At 35.5% G+C, this 19,135-nt stretch overlaps 1 long non-coding RNA gene across 1 annotated transcript in view; it reads right to left on the bottom strand.

The window, feature by feature from the left end:
- The window catches only part of LOC309660858, a 57,015-nt gene extending 38,378 nt beyond the window's left edge, over positions 1 to 18,637 (bottom strand). Inside the window, exon 1 of the long non-coding RNA XR_014263686.1 lies at positions 15,767 to 18,637. This is a non-coding gene — a long non-coding RNA (uncharacterized lncRNA). The remainder of the gene's footprint in view (positions 1 to 15,766) is intronic.
- Between the last annotated feature and the right edge of the window lie 498 nt (positions 18,638 to 19,135).

The raw sequence follows: 19,135 nt of genomic DNA, 5'->3' as shown, positions 1-19,135 counted from the left end.
GCACCAAGAGATGTGAACTGGAAAATTCATAGTAGAATTGTTAGAAATAATACAAAACTGGAGACAACTCTAGTATCAACCAAAATAGAGTGGATACATAGTTTTATATTCTTATCATGATGTAACTCAAAGCACAGAAAAGGAATACCTTCATATATGCTCCCACGTTTATGGCTCAGAATAAATGATGGCTGGTAAAACCAAGTCACAAAAGAATGCCTAATAATATGATACCCTTTATATAAAGGTTAACAAACATGTTAAACTAAGCAATATATTGTTTTTGGATGTCTAACTGTGGTAAATCTTTAAAGAAAAGTAAAAGAATAATTAACACAAAATTTAGGACACTGGTTACTGGTGGAGAAGGATTAGGATTGCAGTAAATGGAATGGACACAGGTGACTTAAAAGGTTTTGTAATGTTCTGTTTCATAAAGTGATTTACGGCTCTTCATTTCTTAACATCCTCATAGTATATGTAATATATAACTTTTGTTTATATGTTGCATTTTGTATTATATTTTTTACTTAAATAACCATATACATATGAAGTTATATTTTTGGAAACAAAACTTTTTGTAAAATTGGTGTCATGAAATAAAACTACCTTTCATTGTATGTTTATACTGTACCAGCACTATTCTGAGTGACTCACCTAAATTATTTCTTTAAATCTTCATATTAGCCCTTTGTGGTATGTGTAATTAAATCTCCATTTTGTAGTTGAAGAAAACCTTCATGCTTTTATTGAATATTTACATATATACAAATCAGTAAGGCCTTATTACTGGGAGGGGGGATTAATAGCTATTATACAGCAAATCCATACCAATTACTCTGTTGTTTGATCCCCACAGCAACAGTAGGTGTTATTACTACTTTACAGTTGGGGAAGTAGGATCAGAAACTTAAGTAACTTGTTCAAGATAAATTACTTATCTGATCATTTCTTTTACTCCCCAGTAGGTATTCTGTGTTTTCAGGATGCCCTGGTTGTAGTCTATTAAATGGGAAAACATTCAGAAAACAGCTGTATTAGGAACACTGCAGCAATGTTCTCTAATGCACTATTTTACTGCATTGACTAGAGATAAAAAAATGGATGACAGCTGGGTGTACACATGCCTATATATCCTTAGCTAAAATAAGATAACCTCACGCACAAGACAGAAGTGTGTATATATACCTCCATACTGTTCTCCATAGGGGTTGTACCAATTTACATTCCCACAGTGTAGGAGGGTTCCCTTTTCACCACACCCTCTCCAGCATTTATTATTTGTAGACAGTCATTCCGACTGGTATGAGGTGATACCTTATTGTAGTTTTGATTTGCATTTCTCTAATAATTAGCAATATTGAGCATCTTTTCATGTGCCTATTGGCTATCTGCATGTCTTCTTTGGAGAAATGTCTGTTTAGGTCTTCTGCAATTTTTTCTTTTTTTTTTTTTTTTTGATACTGAACTGCATGAGATGTTTGTATATTTTGGAAATTAAGCCCTTGTCTGCAGCATCATCTGCAATACTTTCTCCCATTCTATAGATTGTCTTTTGTTTTGTTGATGGTTTCCTTTGCTATGCAAAAGCTTATGAGTTTGATTAGGTCCCATTTGTTTATTTTGGCTTTTATTTATTTTGCCTTGGGAGACTAACCTAAGAAAACATTGCTACAATATATGTCAGAGAATGTTTTGCCTATGTTCTCTTCTAGAAGTTTTATGGAGTCATGTCTTATATTTAAGTCTTTAAGCTATTTTGAGTTCATTTTTTTTGTGTATGGTGTGAGGGAGTGTTCTAACTTGATTTACAAATGGCTGTCCAGCTTTCTCAACACCACTTGCTGAAGAGACTGTCTTTCCTCCATTGTATATTTTTGCCTCCTTTATAGAAGATTGACTGCAGGTGTGTGCGTTTATTTCTGGACTCTCTATTTTGCTCCACTGATCCATCTGTTTCTGTGCCAATACCATGCTGTTCTGATTAGCTTTCTAGCATTGTCTGAAGTCTGGGAGGGTTATGCCTACAGCTTTGTTCTTTTTCCTCAGGATTTCTTTGGCAATTCTGGGTCTTTTATGGTTCCATATAAATCTTAGGATTATTTGTCCTAGTTCTGTGAAAAATGTCATCAATAATTTGATAGGAATTGCAATAAATCTGTAGATTGCTTTGAGGTACTATGGCCATTTTAACAATATTAATTCTCCTAAACAAAGAACATGGGATATATTTCCATTTCTTTGAATCATCTTCAATTTCCTTTATCAATGTTTTATAGTTCTCAGCATATAAGTCTTTTACCTCCTTGGTCATGTTTATTCCTAAGTATTTTATTTTTTTGATGTCATTTTAAAAGGGATTTTTTTTTTTTTTTTACTTTCCCTTTCTGATATTTCATTGTTAGTGTAAAGAAATGAAGATTCTGTATGCTAAACTTGTATACTGCTACCTTGCTGAATTTGTTTATTAGTAGTTTTTAGGTGGAGTCTGTAGGGTTTTCTATATACAGTATCATATTATCTGCATATGATTACAATTTTACCTCTTCCTTTCCAATTTGGATACGTTTTATTTCTTTTCCTTGTCTGATTGCTGTGGCTAGGACTTCCAATACTATGTTGACTAGAAGTCTTGAGAGTGGGCATTCTTGTCTTGTTCTAGATTTTAGTGGGAAGGCTTTCAACTTTTCCCCATTGAGTATTATGTTGGTTGTGGTTTTGTCACAAATAGCTTTTATTAAGTTGAGATATGTTTTATCTATTCTCACTTTGGTGAGACTTTTTAACATGAATGGATGTTGAATTTTATCAAATGATTTTTTTGCATCTCTTGAGATGATGTGATTTTTTTCTTCTCTTTTACTGATGTTTTGTATCACATTGATTGGTTTGCATATATTGAACCATCCTTGTGACACTGGGATGAATCCAACTTGATCAGCGTGTATGATGGTTTTCATGTCTTATTGAATTCAGTTTGCTAATATTTTGGGGGGATATTTACATCTAAATTCATCAAAAATATTGGCCTGTAATTTTCTTTTTTGGTAGTGTCTTTCTTATGGTTTTGATATCAGGATGATGGTGGCTTCATAGAATGACTTTGGGTGTGTTTCCTCCTCTTGAATCTTTTGGAAGAGTTTTAGAAGGATCAGTACACGTTCTTTGTATGTTTGGTAGAATTCCCCAGTGAAGCCATCTGGTCCTGAACTTTTGTTTGCAGAGAGTTTTTAAAATTACAGATTCTATTTCACTTCTAGTGATTGGTTTGTTCAAGTTATCTATTTCTTCCTGATTCAGTGTTTGTGGGTTGTATGTTTCCAGAAACTTGCCTGCTTCTAGGTTGTCCAATCTGTTGGCACACAGTTTGTTCATAGTATTCTGTTATGGTTTTTGTATTTCTGAGGTATTGGTTATTTCTCCTCTTTCATTTCTTATTTTGTTTATTTGGGTTCTCTTTCTTTTCTTCTTGGTGAGCATGGTCAGAGGTTTGTTGATCTTGTTTACCATTTCAAAAAACCAGCTCTTGGTTTTATTGATTTTTCTATTGGTTTTTAATCTCTATTTTATTTATTTCCTCTCTGATCTTTATTACTTCCTTCCTTGTGCTGAATTTAGGTTTTATTTATTCTTTTCTCTAATTCTTTTAGGGGGTAGATTAGGTTATTTATTTGAGATTTTTCTTGTTTTTTGAGGAAGTCCTGTATTGCAGCCCTATGAGGACTGCTTTTGCTGCATCCCATAGATTTTGCATGGCTGTATTTTCATTTTCATTTGTCTCAAGGTATTTTTTAATTTCCTCTTTGATTTCATCTTGACCCATTGGTTTTTCGGAAGTGTGCTGTTTAGTCTCCATGTAATCATTTTTTTCTCATTTTTCTTTCTGTGCTTGATTGGTAGTTTCATGCCATTGTGGTCAGAAATGAATTTCTGTCCTTTTAAATTTGTTGAGACTTGTTTTGTGCCCTAGTATGTGGTCTGCACTAGAGAATGTTCCATGTGCACTTAAAAAGAATGTGTATCCTGTTTTGGTTTTTTTTGATGTGATGTCTTGAGAATATCAATTAATTCTAACTGTTCTATTGTATCATTTAGTATTTCTGTTGCCTTATTGATTTTCTGATTGGAAGATCTATCCATTGATGTGAGTGGGGTGTTAAGTTCTTCTATCATTTTTGTATCATTGTCAATTTCTCTCTTTATGTCTATTAGTATTTAGGTGCTCCTATACTGGGTGCATATATGTTAATGAGTGTAATGCCTTCTTGTCTTGATCCTTTTATCATTATATAGTGTCCTTCTTCATCTTTTCTTGTTTTGGGGCCTTTGTTTTAAAGATTATTTTCTCTTATATAAGTATTGCTACCCCCGCATTTCTTGTCATTTTCATTTGCATGAAATATCTTTTTCCATTCCTTCCCTTTTTTTTCTTGGCTGCACCATGCAGCATGCAGGATCTTAGTTCCCCGACCAGGGATCGATCCCACATCCCCTGCAGTGAAAGTGTGGTTCTTAATCACTGGACCTCCAGGGAAGTCCCATCCCTTCACTTTCAATCTATGTGCGTCCTTTGCCCTAGAGTGGGTCTCTTATAAGCAGCATATTGTAGGCTCTTTCTTTAATTTTTTAATCCAGTCTGCCACTCTATGTCTTTTGATTGGAGCATTTATTCCACTGGCATTTAAGACAATTATTGATAGGTATGTATTTATTGCCATTTTAAACCTTGTTTTCCAACTGATTTTGTATTCCTTCTTTGTTCCTGTCTTTTTTTTTTCCTTTTGTGGTTTGATGGTTTTCTTTTGTATTGTGCTGAGTCATATTCTTTTTGTTTTTGTGAATCTATTGTGTTTTTCATTCGTTGTTACCCTGTTTTTCAAGTATGTTAACCCATTACTATATCTACTTGCTTTAGACTGGTAGTCATGTAGGATCAAACACATTCTAAAAAAGAACATCTACATTTCTTACTCTCCTTCCCCACATTTTATGATTTTGATGTCCTCTTGTATCTTCATGTTTATCCTTTTGCTGTTCATTGTAGTGATCATTGCTTTCACTAGATTTTTTTTTTCTTTTTTTTAATCTGCGTACTGGCTTAAGTGATTTACTTTCCTACTGTGATATTCCCTTGCCTGTAGATTCCTGCTTCTTTTCTATTTAGGGAAGGGCTTTCAATATTTCTTTTAGGATAGTTTTAGTGTTGCTGTATTCTTTTAGTTTTTGCTTGTTTGAGAAATTCTTTCTCTCTCCTTCTATCCTAAGTGATAATCTTTCTGGGTAGAGTATCCTAGGTTGCTGGGTTTTCTCTTTCAGGACTTTGAATATATCTTGCCACTCCCTTCTGGCCTGCAACATTTCTGTAGAAAAATCAGCTGATAGCCTTATGGGTGTTCCTTGGTAACTAACTCTTTGTTTTTTCGCTTGCTGCCTTTAGAATCCTCTCTTTATCTTTAATTTTGCCATTTTTATTATGATATGTGTTGGTTTCAGTCTGTTTGAATTCACCTTGTTTGGGAGCCTCTGTGCTTCCTATAGGTGGATATTTGTTTCCTTCTTTAGGTTTGGGAAGTTTTCAGCCATAATTTCTTCAAATACACTTTCTATCCCCTTTTCTCTTTCTTCTCCTTCTGGAATCCCTATTGTGCGTAGATTAGCACACTTTATATTATCCCATAGGTCTTGTATATTGCTTTCATTTTTAAAATTTGTCTTTCTGTCTGTTATTCTGATTGTGGGATTTCCATTATTTTATCTTCCAGATCACTTATTCGTTCTTCTGCATTATTCAGTTTGCTTTATTGCCTTTAGCTCATCTTTCATCTTGGCAAATGAGTTTTCTAATTTTACTTGATTCTTCTTTATAGTTTATAGTCTCTTTTTATGGTAATCTGCATTTCTATCAATATCCTTTCTTAATTCCTTCAGTATTTTTATTACCTCCTTTTTGAACTCAGGATATGATAGACTGGAGAGGTCTGCTTTATTGTTCATTCTTTCAGGGGAATTTTCTTGATCTTTTAGTTGAGAATGGTTCCTTTGCTTCTTCATTGTACTTATAGTTCTCTGACTCTATGAGTTTAGTGTTAACCGTCATCTACTGTGATCTTGAAGGGTTGTTTTTATGTGGGAGCCTCCCTGTGTAGCCTGCATGAGTTTAATATTTTTGGTACAAGAGTTATTTTTAGTATGGATTACTCCTGCATCTTTCCTCAGTGTGTGCTGGCCATTATTCCCTTGATAGGGGGTGTGACTGGAGTTCTGGTGATCAGAGCCTGCAATGGATATTAAGTGGGGACTTCTCTTTGCTCTGTGGTTGTCACAGCCTTGTCTGGGGCAGGATCTGCTCCCCAGGTGTTGGAGTAGAAGTCCCCAGAGCCGTTTCTGAGCTGCAATGTGAAGTAGGCAGGACTGGTGTGCTTACCCTTGGAGAGGAGACACTGGGTATTTCTCCACAGGAGCTGTCCCCTGAGAGCTGTGTTCTTTGGTGGTGCCTGCCACCCATTGTGTGGGCTTACAATGTACCCTGTTGTTGGCACTGCCCCCAGCCCCTCTTCAACTGTGGGAATGCAGGCAATCAGCCCAGGGGTCCTTCAGGCCCTGCGCTCACACAGCCATCAGTGCGGATTTGTTAGCACAGATCTGCTGAAGTCAGGCACCAGGACCACACTAGTCATGCACTTAGATCCACTGTGGGAGTTATGGCATCAGCTCATCCCTTAGCCCCACCTCTGCATGTGAGAGTTGGCAAATCCAGCAGCTACTAACCTTGGACCTGCCCTAGCCATGGGAGCACCAGAAAGGGCTCAAGCATCCTGCAGGCACTGAGCTTACACGAGTAGCACAGCTGCTGGGAGATGGCTCAGATTTCAGCTCTGATTCAGAAGTCATGAGGCCCCTGGGGATTGGCTCAGATTTCAGCCCCACCTCCATGTGTAGACAAATGGCCATGGCTTGCACACTCCCAGGGTGGGGTCATGCCCACTTTGAGTTTGCCAAGAATGAGGCTTTCATGGGCCCCTTGCACCAACAATGGGACTTCTGTGGTGGACCTGGGCTCTGTCCTGCACATACCCCCGGCTGTGACTCAGACCACACTCCAGCCCCTTCAGGCTGTCTCTTCACAGCCAACCCCAGGCTTCTCCCCTGGTCTGTTTGCTGAAGCCTGAGTTTCCCACTGTTTTTAAGTTGCCTTTTTCTTGATTAAGTATTCACTCTGTTGCTGTAAATTTTCAACTCTTTTCCAGAGCTATGAAAATGTTAATTTTTAAAATTTTTGCTTACATTTTCACTATTTCTGTGGAAAGGTGGCCCCAAGAACTAACTACTCCACCAATTCCACTGATGCCATCCTCTTTCATTTCTTTTTATTTCTCTATTGATTCCATTTCTCTGCTTACATGACTCATCTGTTTTTGCATTTTGAGCACTTTTCCTATTACAGTCATTAATATATTGATCATAGTTATTTTGAATTACCTTTTGGTAGTTACTGCATCACGTCATATCCAAGTCTTTTCCTGACTCTTGCTACATCTCTTCAGACTTTTTATTTTTCTTGCACTTGCAATGCTTTGTACCTTTTTATTGAAAGCTAGTCATGATGCATTGGGTAATGAGGAGGGAAGTAGGGTACTAATGTGAGTAATTTTGTTAATCTGGCTGGGAGTTTTTCTGTTTTTATTGTATGCTATAACAACAGGTGCCAGAGGCTTAAAGTTCCTCTAATATCTTTGTTTAATCTCTTCTCTTGGCTTTGTTATTCCTTTTTGTACTGCTTCTCAAAAACAGTCTGTGTCTTGCAGCTCTTTCTTCTGTCATTCACTGTTTTTATACTGGAAGCTTGTTGATATGGTGGTATAGGCTTTGGGGAGGGGAATATTCAATATTCAAAATTTTGAATAATTCTCAGTGTTTTAGTGGGCCTGTTAATCAGCGCTGTGGCCTTCACAAGTGTTTCTATCCCTCTTCCAGAGGTACAGTTTTCTCCTTCCTTAGCTATAGTGTTTCTAATCTATTTCCTGAAGTCCTGCCCTCTTGATGACATTTTCTTTTTTTTCCCTCTTACATGAAATAGGAAGGCTGGAGCATGCTGAGAAGGCCAGAATTCCTTTCCCCCATATGCAATATCATTTCAGAATTTCCCATGGTGAATTTTTTGCCCTGTCTGCTAGACTTTTTTTAGGGAGAAAAGTTTCAGGATGTCTATATTTCCCCCTCTCTCTGCCATGGCAGTAAGGGGATCTATCTTAGGTCCCTCCCAGAAGATACTGGTTGGTTCCTGAAGTGAAAGCCAGTAAGACCCAGTGCCCCCATAAATGTCTGTAGTCCCCAGAAGTTCCTCACTTTCATGCTAGTACACACTCAGCCTACAATGATTTGTCAAAAAGCCATTTATACATTGTTCCCAGTTTCTGTATTGCAGGGGCCACTGTTCCCACTAAGTAAATCTTGGGAACTTTGTGTTTCTGAATTTGTCTGTCTCAAGATGTCAGAGTGGTGGTTTGCCCTGAAACCTCAATTATTTGATGGATCCAAGAAGTCATTAAATTTCTAGTTAGTCCTTTTTTTTTTTTTTTACTTGCTATAGGAACAAAAGTGACAAGTTCCAAGTTCTTTACCTGGTAAAACTGAAAATGGAAATCAACGTTTAAATATTTTTCAACATTCCTTGCAGTTTCTACTGTGATCTTAGTAATACTTTCCTTTCTAAAAAATAAATGTATCTTTAAATCTTTATATTTCAAATCAAGGAATAATAAAAATAGTCTATGTTTCTCTATACTTAAATTGTATTATATTTCTTTATGCTTCATTTTTTAATTTCCTTAGCCTTGGAAGCTCACATGGCAATATGAATTAAGCTATTAATTTATTTTCACAAAATAGTATTAGTATTCATAATATATGATATTTAGTTGATATGATATGAGAAATAAAATTTAAACGAACAAGCTTTATTTTAAAATTTTATGTGAAAATTTTGTGCAGATTACATGTGAAGAGACCACATTCCACAGTTACATGAAAAGAAAAGCTTGTTTAGATTCGTAATGGGGTGCACATTGCTATGTACTGAGTATTTCAAACTAAAACCATTCGCCATTGGAAGAATGCAGCTGTAATATTTAAAAGTCTTCCTCAAGTCTATGAAAATCAAACTGAAACATTTAAAACACTATAGTTTAAATACAAAGATATGCACATAAGAAAAGAGGTGAGTTCTGCTTGACCATAAATTTATTTGGATCGCTACAACAGTGAGATTAGTTTAAGTAAGTTTAAATCTAATACAATAAAATAATTGATTTAAATTGAGAACTAGCTAGCTGGTGATTGATACAGACAAAGCCCAGAATATAAATTCACAGGAAGTGTTTAATATTTGACAGAGCATAAGTAATTGCTCTGGGTTCCACTCAAAACTAGCAACATTCCATGTTATATCCCATAAGTGGGTATATGAAGCTTCCAAAACCCAAATATCCCATGAGCAACATAACATAGTAAAACCTATATACGATAAGCTATAGCTAACATTACACTCAATGGTGAAAAGCTGAAAGCACTTCCTCTGAGATCAACAACAAGACATGGATGCCCCCTCTCACCACTTTATTTCAACATGGAATTGGAAATCCTAACCAGAGCAAAAAAATAGATGGTGTTGGGAAACGTCAGACAGATAAAGACAAATACAGGCATACCTCATTTTATCGTGCTTTGCTTTATTGCACAATAGCTGTATCAGTTTTAATAAAAGAGAACCTTAGTGTTGGGTCCATGCATAACCTCCTTCTCTGCTCACCCCATTCAATCCATATATGAACCCATCCTAAGAGTACTGGAGTGGCTAAGAATAGAATCCAGCCAACATTTTCTGGGTGAGTTAGTTTATCCACTTAGTTAAATTGGTATGGTTCTGGCTCTCTAGTAAGCATTAATATATGATACAAAGTTTCTCACATTTTCTTCTTCCTCTCATTGGCCTGGCCACATTCTTCTTCCTTAATCTTGTCTCCTTGTCTCTAATCTTTCCATCTTTCTCCTTCCTGCACCCTGACCAACCAGGTGAGCCATTTGCTTCTGTCCATTACCCATAAATAACCTCTATTTTTTCTCTTCACACAGAGTGAATACTAAAAACTCTGTCCATTGGGAAGATTTCCATGCAGAATCATCTTTCAAATCACCTGTGAGGGGCTGCAGTACAGTAGAAGTCCACTTTTAGCTTCCATCTCTGTACTAAGCCAACCCATTCATAAATAAAGCTCAGGTACTTTCCTCCTCTGGAAGTTCCTCATGGGACTTCCATAGATGTGAGTTAAAGAAAAGGCCTTCGTGTACTAGTAGCAGGTGACATGGGGGTCACTTGTATCTGAAGCTTACTTACATCCCTTAGACATGTACAGGTTCAACCGTGGATGCAGCACATTGATGCAGGCCCATCAGACATTGCAACTTGTTCAGTCTGATAGCATCCCCCACATGATGGGTAGTTATGACCATATGGTCACTTTATGTCTAATGGGCAAAAGCTCAGTCTCTACCCAGACCTAGTACCATGCCAGCTCCTGCATTTCAAATGATATGTAATCTTCTTCTCCCAAAGGCATGGCCTTGCTCTAGTACCCTAAGAGTGCATAATGCAAATCTCATATAGCCCATGCAGCAGAAGAGCTTGTACTATGACCTTGACCTGTTGAAGTGCTCTCTCTTGCTCTGAGATCCACTCAAAACTAGCAGCATTCCACATTACCCAATAAATGCTGACAGCAAAATATGCAGTTCCAAAACCCCAAAATATCTAACAAATAGTGTGCTTCTTTCTAAGTGGTAGGAGATTTAAGGAGCAATAATCTCTTCTTCACTTTGGAGATGTGCAAGCATTATACAGGGCACTGGACTCTGGATACTTCAATAATGTGGCAGGCCTCTGAAACTTTTAGGATTTAGCTGTCCCTATCTAGGGCACATATTCCTAACAAGACATCCAGAGTACTTGCCATATCTTGCTTATCAGGTCCAATTAACATGATATCATAAGTATGGTGAACCTCTGTAATGTTTTAAAGAATGTTCTGTTGGTCCAGGTCTCTTCAGACTATTTTGTGATAGAGTACAAAAGAATTAACATAGTTCTAGGGTAAGGGAGTAAATTACTACTGTTGTGTGTTGCATGTGATGTAATTTACTTTTTATCTTTCTTTCTGATGGGTATTGAAAATAACACACATTTATTTTATTAATTGCTACCTACCAAATATCAAAAATGCTGCTGGTAAAAAATAACAAAATTTGGTACGGCAAGTGCAATTGAGATTCCTATTTAGTTACTTTTGTTCATTATCATTTACTATTATTAATTCAGTATTTGAAGGGGCCAGACTTGTGAACTGAATGTGATATGATAGAGACTACAAGTCTTGAAGTCCTTAAGATTTTTTAGGATCATGCTCATTCCCTTCCCCAGATGTAATAGATGCTTTATTACATATTTCTTTTCTGGGAGTGATGAGAGGCATATTTAAAGGGTTCCACCTGGCATTTTCTATTGTGATAGGTCTCACTCTAACAATCAATGTGCTTGCATACTAATTTAACAATTGTTTGCTCTATTTCTGTAAAAAATGCCACTGGAATTTTGATAGGATTCCCTTGAATCTATAGATTGCTTTGGATGTATGGACGTTTTAACAATATTTATTAATTCTTCCAATCCATGAGCACAGAATATCTTTCCATTTATTTCTCTCTTCTTCAGATTTTTCCATCAATATTATGGTTTTCCAGTGTGCAGGTCTTTCATCTCCTCCCCAATTGCTGATCTATTTGAAATCTAGGTCGGGCATGTCTAAAGTCTGTGCCTTTCTCTTTGTAGTGGAGGTAGCATTTCCATGGTAGAATTCTAGAAGTCTCATTGGATATCTCTAGAAACCCACCCTGTGCTATACTGGGAGCTACTTCTGTCAAGCCCATCCTCAAGTTCCTAATTCCCTATTTCAAACACATTTCTGCTTAAAATGTCAATGCTCTCTATTCATGGAAGTGAACCCTGACTAGTGTAATTATGACTCTCTTTCTCTTTGAAATTTGAGATCTTTGTTGGTGGAGAAATAAACTGCCACAATAAATTTTTCTATCACACAGCCCACTGGATATGGTACCAAAGGAAATTTCAGGTTGAAGTTTATCTAGATTTTCTTTCATATAAAAGACTCAGATAAAGATGAGGTAAGAAAGCCCACCATGGAACATTTATTGTGATATTGTTCAATAAAGTCTTTTGTTCTTTTACTGCTGCTGATTTATTAATCAATTTTAAGGTGTTTATAATTCTACCTTTGTCATTATCTTGGTAACTGTAAATATAGATATATAATCTCCGTGGTTCTCATCACACACAGGTTTCTAATGTCTATAATATATTTGTAGTTTTGATACACCATTCATTTCCCTGAATTACTATGAATGTTCCTGCCTGCATATAAAGAGGTTCATTTGCTCTGCATCATCTTTTCTACATGTACTTTAATAAACTTCGCAATTGACTGGATTTCTTTCAGTTTGCATTACCTGATTCTGAAATTGTTTTTTAGAAATTTTATTTATTCTGTGAGTTCTTCTGTTTTGCAGTTCCGTATTGCTGTGATGTTCTCCAAGTTAATTTCATTTTTAGGCACCATGTTGGGGAAAAATAGGGGCAATACAATCTTACATGTCAAATCTAACACAAGCAGACAAAGTGTGACTCTTCCAACATTCCCCCAAAAGCATCATGACAACGTTTGCCTCCACCTTTAATTGGATCATATATGCATTTCCAGCAAATCACTGAGGCAGGGGAACACGGCATATTGTTCCGTGCTAATCAGGTGCCTACCCTAGAGGGGTTAGACTATGTTTGTCAGAGGAATTGTTAGCAGGAGAAGGTAGAATAAATGAGGGGAGAAAATACAACAGATAACTACCACATTATCTGATATAAAAATACTTTTTAACCCTCCATTTAATATTTTTCTATTGTGAATGAATAGCATTTTATTCATAAAGAATACAAATTATATTATTTGCAATTTATTGTGTCTGTTTCCAGCATTCTCACAAATCTCTACCCACTTTACATATTCATACTTTGACAAGGTAGATTAAGAATCCTGAGAAGGAACAATGGCTTGGTTTTTGTTTGTTTGTTTGTTTGTTTTGGTAAACTTGATAAACAGTTAATTTTAATTAAATATTAAAATTATTCCATATTTTCCACTTTAGAAGTAAAGAGAGTGATATGTATATATAATTTTAATGAACACATAAATTCATCATTATATAAACACACAACAGAGTAAAGAGTAAAAATAAAGTTAGAGATTAACATAGAGACATTTGTTATAAGGCAAAGAAATGGGATTTTGAGTCAGATATTCAAATTCAGTCACAACTCTGTCAAATATTTGGGAAAATGTATTAAAGAGTTTGTCTACAATGTGAGGATAGTAAGGATTAAGTATAATAATACAGGTGAACTGGTGCTAATTTCAGTCTGACTCATAAAATTAGTTCTTTCTATTTGTATTGTTATTATTAAAATCTTCAATTCAGGCTTGGCATGAATATGCACTGACAATTGTTTTCATAGTTTTTTATCATCACCAAATGTTTAGTACTGTTTCATCCATAATTTCTCATTTCTAATTCACTGTAATTTTATGATTGTAATATGAACATCATTGCAGTTTTATCAGCGTCATAAGCAATTAGGCCAAGCCAGATTTTGTGATCATTATGCTGTTGTTGTTAGTAAATAAAAGGTCTCTTTTCAAACATAACATCCAGATGGTTAGTTAATATTCATAACTAAGTGCTTTTTCTCATTACTTCTGACTCACTCTTTAAAGTTACATTTAAGTTAATGTTGATACCATCATAAAAGTTATTTGAAATGTCAAACCACAGTTTCATATAAGATAATGCAATCACTTTATTGACTATTATTTCTTGACAGTTAATCTCAAAACTTATTTTTAATTTTATTGCATACTTAACTTCAATTTACATTTTTAATGCTCTTTTTACACCTAAGTGGAGATTTTTTGAAAGTATGAAACACTTTGATTTAATTAATACTATTGGGTATGTTTTCTTGCTCTAATATAATAGGAATAGCATATTATTTTGAATGAGATATGCCTAATTTCAAATTTCTGAAAACAATTTATTAATCCCTTTTAATGTTTCACTTTTATAATTTTTTAAAATAGGAAATATATTTATGTTGGAACACTGTTTATGTCATACATGCTTTGTATCTGGCATTAGAAAACAGTAACTCCTGTTAACATAAAATAAATTGATCCTTTAGTTCCTGAGTCATGTACTAGTACCTATATGTGGCATCACATCTAGTTAGTAGTATAAACTGATCATGCCACTCTGAATCTCTATGTCATGCTTAGGCATGAAATTCAGGTTTTGATGCATTAGGTGGTGCATAGGAAAGTAACTAGTAACTAGTACTACTTACTAGAGACAGAGATTCAAGGTCTTGACACAGATATAACACATTAATGAGCCAAGTGACTAAATGGCTTAGTCTTCCTCTGTACTGAGTTGTCTTTTTAGTTATAATAATATTGGTTGTCATGCATATCTTACGTTGACGAAAATATCAGTTGAGTTTATTACTATGAAATACTTGGAAAATGTAAAACTACAAATGCAACAATTTTACTGCTTGGGGAGTACAATAAAATTGTCAGCTCTCCCTAATTTTGGACCACATTGAAAAGAGGTGATTTCCTGAAAATAAGACTAGCAAGTTACTACACAAATTGGATAGACTCAGTCATCTGACAAACTAATATCTTTAAGAGATTTCTCTTAAATTAGAGTTATAAACTTCCAAGTATATGGAGAATGCATTCTTCAAAAACAATTATTTTATTGAAAAAATTTAAGGCAAATCTGGTTAACAGGTACAACAAACATGAACTTTAGAAGAAAAAATCCCAAATTAAAATTTGTATGACTATATTTCTAGCCTATCAAGGGGAGGCACACTCACTCTTACAGGCATGAGAATTCTACTTGTAATTTATTTTGGAGGGGGCAGGGAGTACATTATTTTCCTATGGCTGCTATAACAAATTACCACAAGCTTTGTGTTAACACTCATTTATTATCTTATATACACACTTATTATCTTAAACACATATTTACTATCTCACAATTCTGGAGGTCACTATTCTGAAATCAGTTTCACTGGGCTGAAATCAAGGTGTCAGCTGGGCCATGCTGTCTCTGAAATGTCTAAGGAGAGAATGGGTTTCCTTGTCTTTTCCAGTTTATAGAGCTGTCTTCCTTACCTCTTGTCTTTTCCTTCATCTTCAAGTCAGCAGTGTAGGCTCTCCAAATCTCTGTCTGCTGTGGTTGTTGCATTGTCTTCTGCTGTGTCAAGTTCCCCGAAGCCTTTCTCTTTTTTTTTTTTTTTTTTTAAAGTTAATGGGTTATTTATTTATTTATTTTTGGCTGTGTTGGGTCTTCGTTTCTGCGCGAGGGCTTTCTCTAGTTGTGGCAAGCGGGGGCCACTCTTCATCGCGGTGCGCGGGCCTCTCACTATCGCGGCCTCTCTTGCTGCAGAGCACAGGCTCCAGACGCGCAGGCTCAGTAATTGTGGCTCACGGGCCTAGTTGCTCCGCGGCACGTGGGATACCCCCAGACCAGGGCTCAAACTCGTGTCCCCTGCATTGGCAGGCAGATTCTCAACCACTGCGCCACCAGGGAAGCCCACCTTTCTCTTTTAAAGGTACTTCTGATTACATCCAGGGCCTACTCATGTAATAGGGGATAATTTACCCATTTCAAGATCTTAATTTTATCACATCTGCAAAGTCCTTTGGCCATGTTTTTATAGTTTTATAACATTCACAGAATCCAGGGTTTAGGACCTAGATATCTTTGGGGGCCTCTCACAGAGGGCAGGGATGTTTCTTTTACTTTTTCTTTTTTTTTTTTTTTTTTGCAATAGTCAAATTAAGCATTATTCATGATATATTAAATATATTTGCTCTAATAACGGGCACGTGTAAAAATCAAAGCCCGTTCTTTGCTTCTGTTATCATATTCTGTTGAAAATTTGGAGAATGGAGAAAGTGCCGTCTGAAAAAAAAAATGTTGCACTCCAGTCACTTGGAAGTTACAGCTTTCCTCTCCATTACAAAGCAGTAAATAAGCATCTAGTTTATTAAAATCTGTATAACATATTAATAGTTTTAATTCAGTCTTTGGGGAAAATTAAAAAAGAAAAAAAAAAGATCTACATTTGCTTTCTGAGATCAAAACCCTGACTCTTTTTTTGCCACATCAAGTTTTTTTGTTACTGAAGGTCCTGTCTGAGCTCCAACAAATATTTCCTTTGACGTCTGTAATGGTTAAATAATGAGGCAACATGATATTTGCCCGGTTACAAATAATTTCCCACTACGTATGTACACTGATATTGGCTAGGCAATAGCAAGACTTTAGATAAAACACACTATAATATGGCTATGTTAACCAAATTTATTTCAAAATGCTGTTACTTAAATGTGCTGATTTGGAGTGTGGTAAAGGCAGCATGTTGAAGGCAAGTTAGTGTGTAATTACAGGAAACAAATAATGAGGATTTTCAGCTTCTGATACTCAATATCTATAGTATAATAATAAAAAATTACACAATTTCAAGATGGAGATTACAAAGGCCTCTCATATAAGAAGAACAAGAGTAAGTATGAGAAGCTAAGTATTTGACAAGTTATTACACAGCTCAGAAGAGGCAGAACTTGGACTTAACCCCAAGTTTTCCTGACACTATAAGGTTAGAATTGCTGCTGATAATAATGCTAAGGCAAACATTAATCTGTTTTCTCTTTCATATACAGTCCATTATATATAAATTTGGAGAGAAATAACGTCAATCAGCATTATATTGTATTTTTCCTGCCTTCTTTCAGATTGGGTATTTCTTATGCTTATATATCTTTTCTCCATTATTGGCTTTAGCTAATTATTTTATTTTTAGAAGTTGCTCTGAGATTTAAATATTGCAAATTTAACTTATTACAGTCTACTTTCAGAGAATGTTATACCATCTCTCATGTAGTTAAAGAAAACTTACATTAGACTTTCATTTTCTCCTTCAAGTTCTTTGTACTATTATCCTTATACATTTTATTTCTATATATGTCATAAACCTCATAATATATTCTTACTGTTTTGTTTAGTCAATTTATTAGCAATTAAACATTTTAAATGAGATTTTAAATATATACTCCAATTTTTATGATTTCTGGTGCTCTTCATTCTTTTCTGTAGAAGCACATTTTCATCTGGTATCATATTTCTTCTGCCAGAATAACTTCTTCAACATTTCTTGTAGTACAAGTGCATTGGTAATAGACTCTCCCAGCTTTTTTTCTGAAAAAGTATTTTGCCTGAAGTTTTTGAAAGACAATTTTTCTGTGTTCAGAATTCCAAGATGACTTTTTCTCCCTTGACATTGATATTCTCTTCTGCTTACATAGTTTCTGACAAGAAATTTGCTGTGGTCCTCTCTTTGCTCCTCTGTAGGTAAGTTTCTTTATTCTCTGCTGTCTTCAAGATTTTCTCTTAAATTTTGTTTTCCAGCAGCTTGATCATCATGTGCCTACTTAGGTGAATATTTATTTGTGGTTCTCTAGGTTTAAATAAATTTGTGGGCTTTCATTTATTTTGGAAATTCTTGGCTACTTTCTACTGAAATAATTCTTTTGATCCATTCATTTTCCCCTTCCTAAACTCCAATGAAACATATGTTAGACTGTTTGATATATTCCTACAACCCTTGAATGCTCTGTTCTATTTGTTTGCATTGTGTGTTTTATTTCATTTTGGGTACTATGCATATTTACATCTTTGAGTTCAGTGATTATTTCCTCTGCTGTGTTCATCTTGTTGATTAACTCATTAAGGGATTTTTCATTTCTGATACTGTGTTTTTATTTGGCTTCTTTTTATGGATTCCATCTATATGCTAAAATTCACCATTTGCTCATGCTTGCTGTTTACCTTTTTCACTAAAACATTTAACATATTAAGTATAGTTATTTTAAAGCTAATATTCTTATAGTTTCAGCATTTTGTACATCTCTGCGTCTGAGACTATTTTAACTTTTAATCATGAATCTAGTTTTGTTATCTTGATTTTTTTACAAATTCTGTACTTTTTAATTGAATTTTGAACATTGTGTACAAAAAAAAAAAGACTAAAGACTTATGAATATTATATTTCTGCTTGGAAATAGTCATACCATATCTTCTATCAGACTGTTAGTGTAGGGAATAAGTCAATCTAGTCAGTGGCTGAACGGTTTAGGGTTTTGCTTTTAGTACAGTTACCTTCAGTGTACAACAGGCTTCACATTCCGGGGCTGCCCTTACCTTGGGATTAGTTTGAAGTCTATTATGGGGATTTTTCAGTGTTCTTTCACTGTCATCTTTTGGCCGGCTTTGCACACTTGTAACATAAAGAGGAGATGGTATCTTCTCTTTTATCCTTCTCCAGTGGTAGACTGCTCTTGTTGGTTACTCAGTAAATGGCTCAGAAGCGGGGCAGGAGGTGTTTCTTTTTTTTTTTTTTTAATTGAAGTATAGTTGGTTTACAATAGTTCATTAGTTTCAGGTGTACAACATAGAGATTTGATATTTTTACAGATTAGAGTCCATATAAAGTTGTTATAAAATAATGCCTATATTCCCTGTGCTGTACATAAGGGGGCGTTTCTTCATTCTTCTGTTTAGTCAAAGGCTTAGGCAGGCCCTGTGCATCTGAGCCTCAAGGGTATGTCTTTCTCAGCATTTCTGCACCTCCCGAGTGATAGACAACACTTCTTCACACTTCTTCATACTCAGGGCAGAGAGCAGAGTGAAAGCTAGCTTTGTGTCGCCTCTCTTCCACATGGCAGTCAAACCTTGTCTTGTATCAGTGGGAGTTCTTGGACAGAAGGGTTTTTCCTGCATCCCTTCAGGCTGATGAACTTTCCCTAAGGAAGTGGCTAGTGATATATTTCATAGTGAATGTGAAGCTTTTGGTCTTATTCCATTGTGAAAGTATTAGAAATTC

Source organism: Balaenoptera physalus, assembly GCF_965194825.1.
Source record: "Balaenoptera physalus genome assembly, chromosome: 5".
Classification (NCBI taxonomy): Eukaryota; Metazoa; Chordata; class Mammalia; order Artiodactyla; family Balaenopteridae; genus Balaenoptera; species Balaenoptera physalus.
Note: the sequence above shows the minus strand (reverse complement) of the source record. Positions and strands in the feature narration are given on the sequence as shown.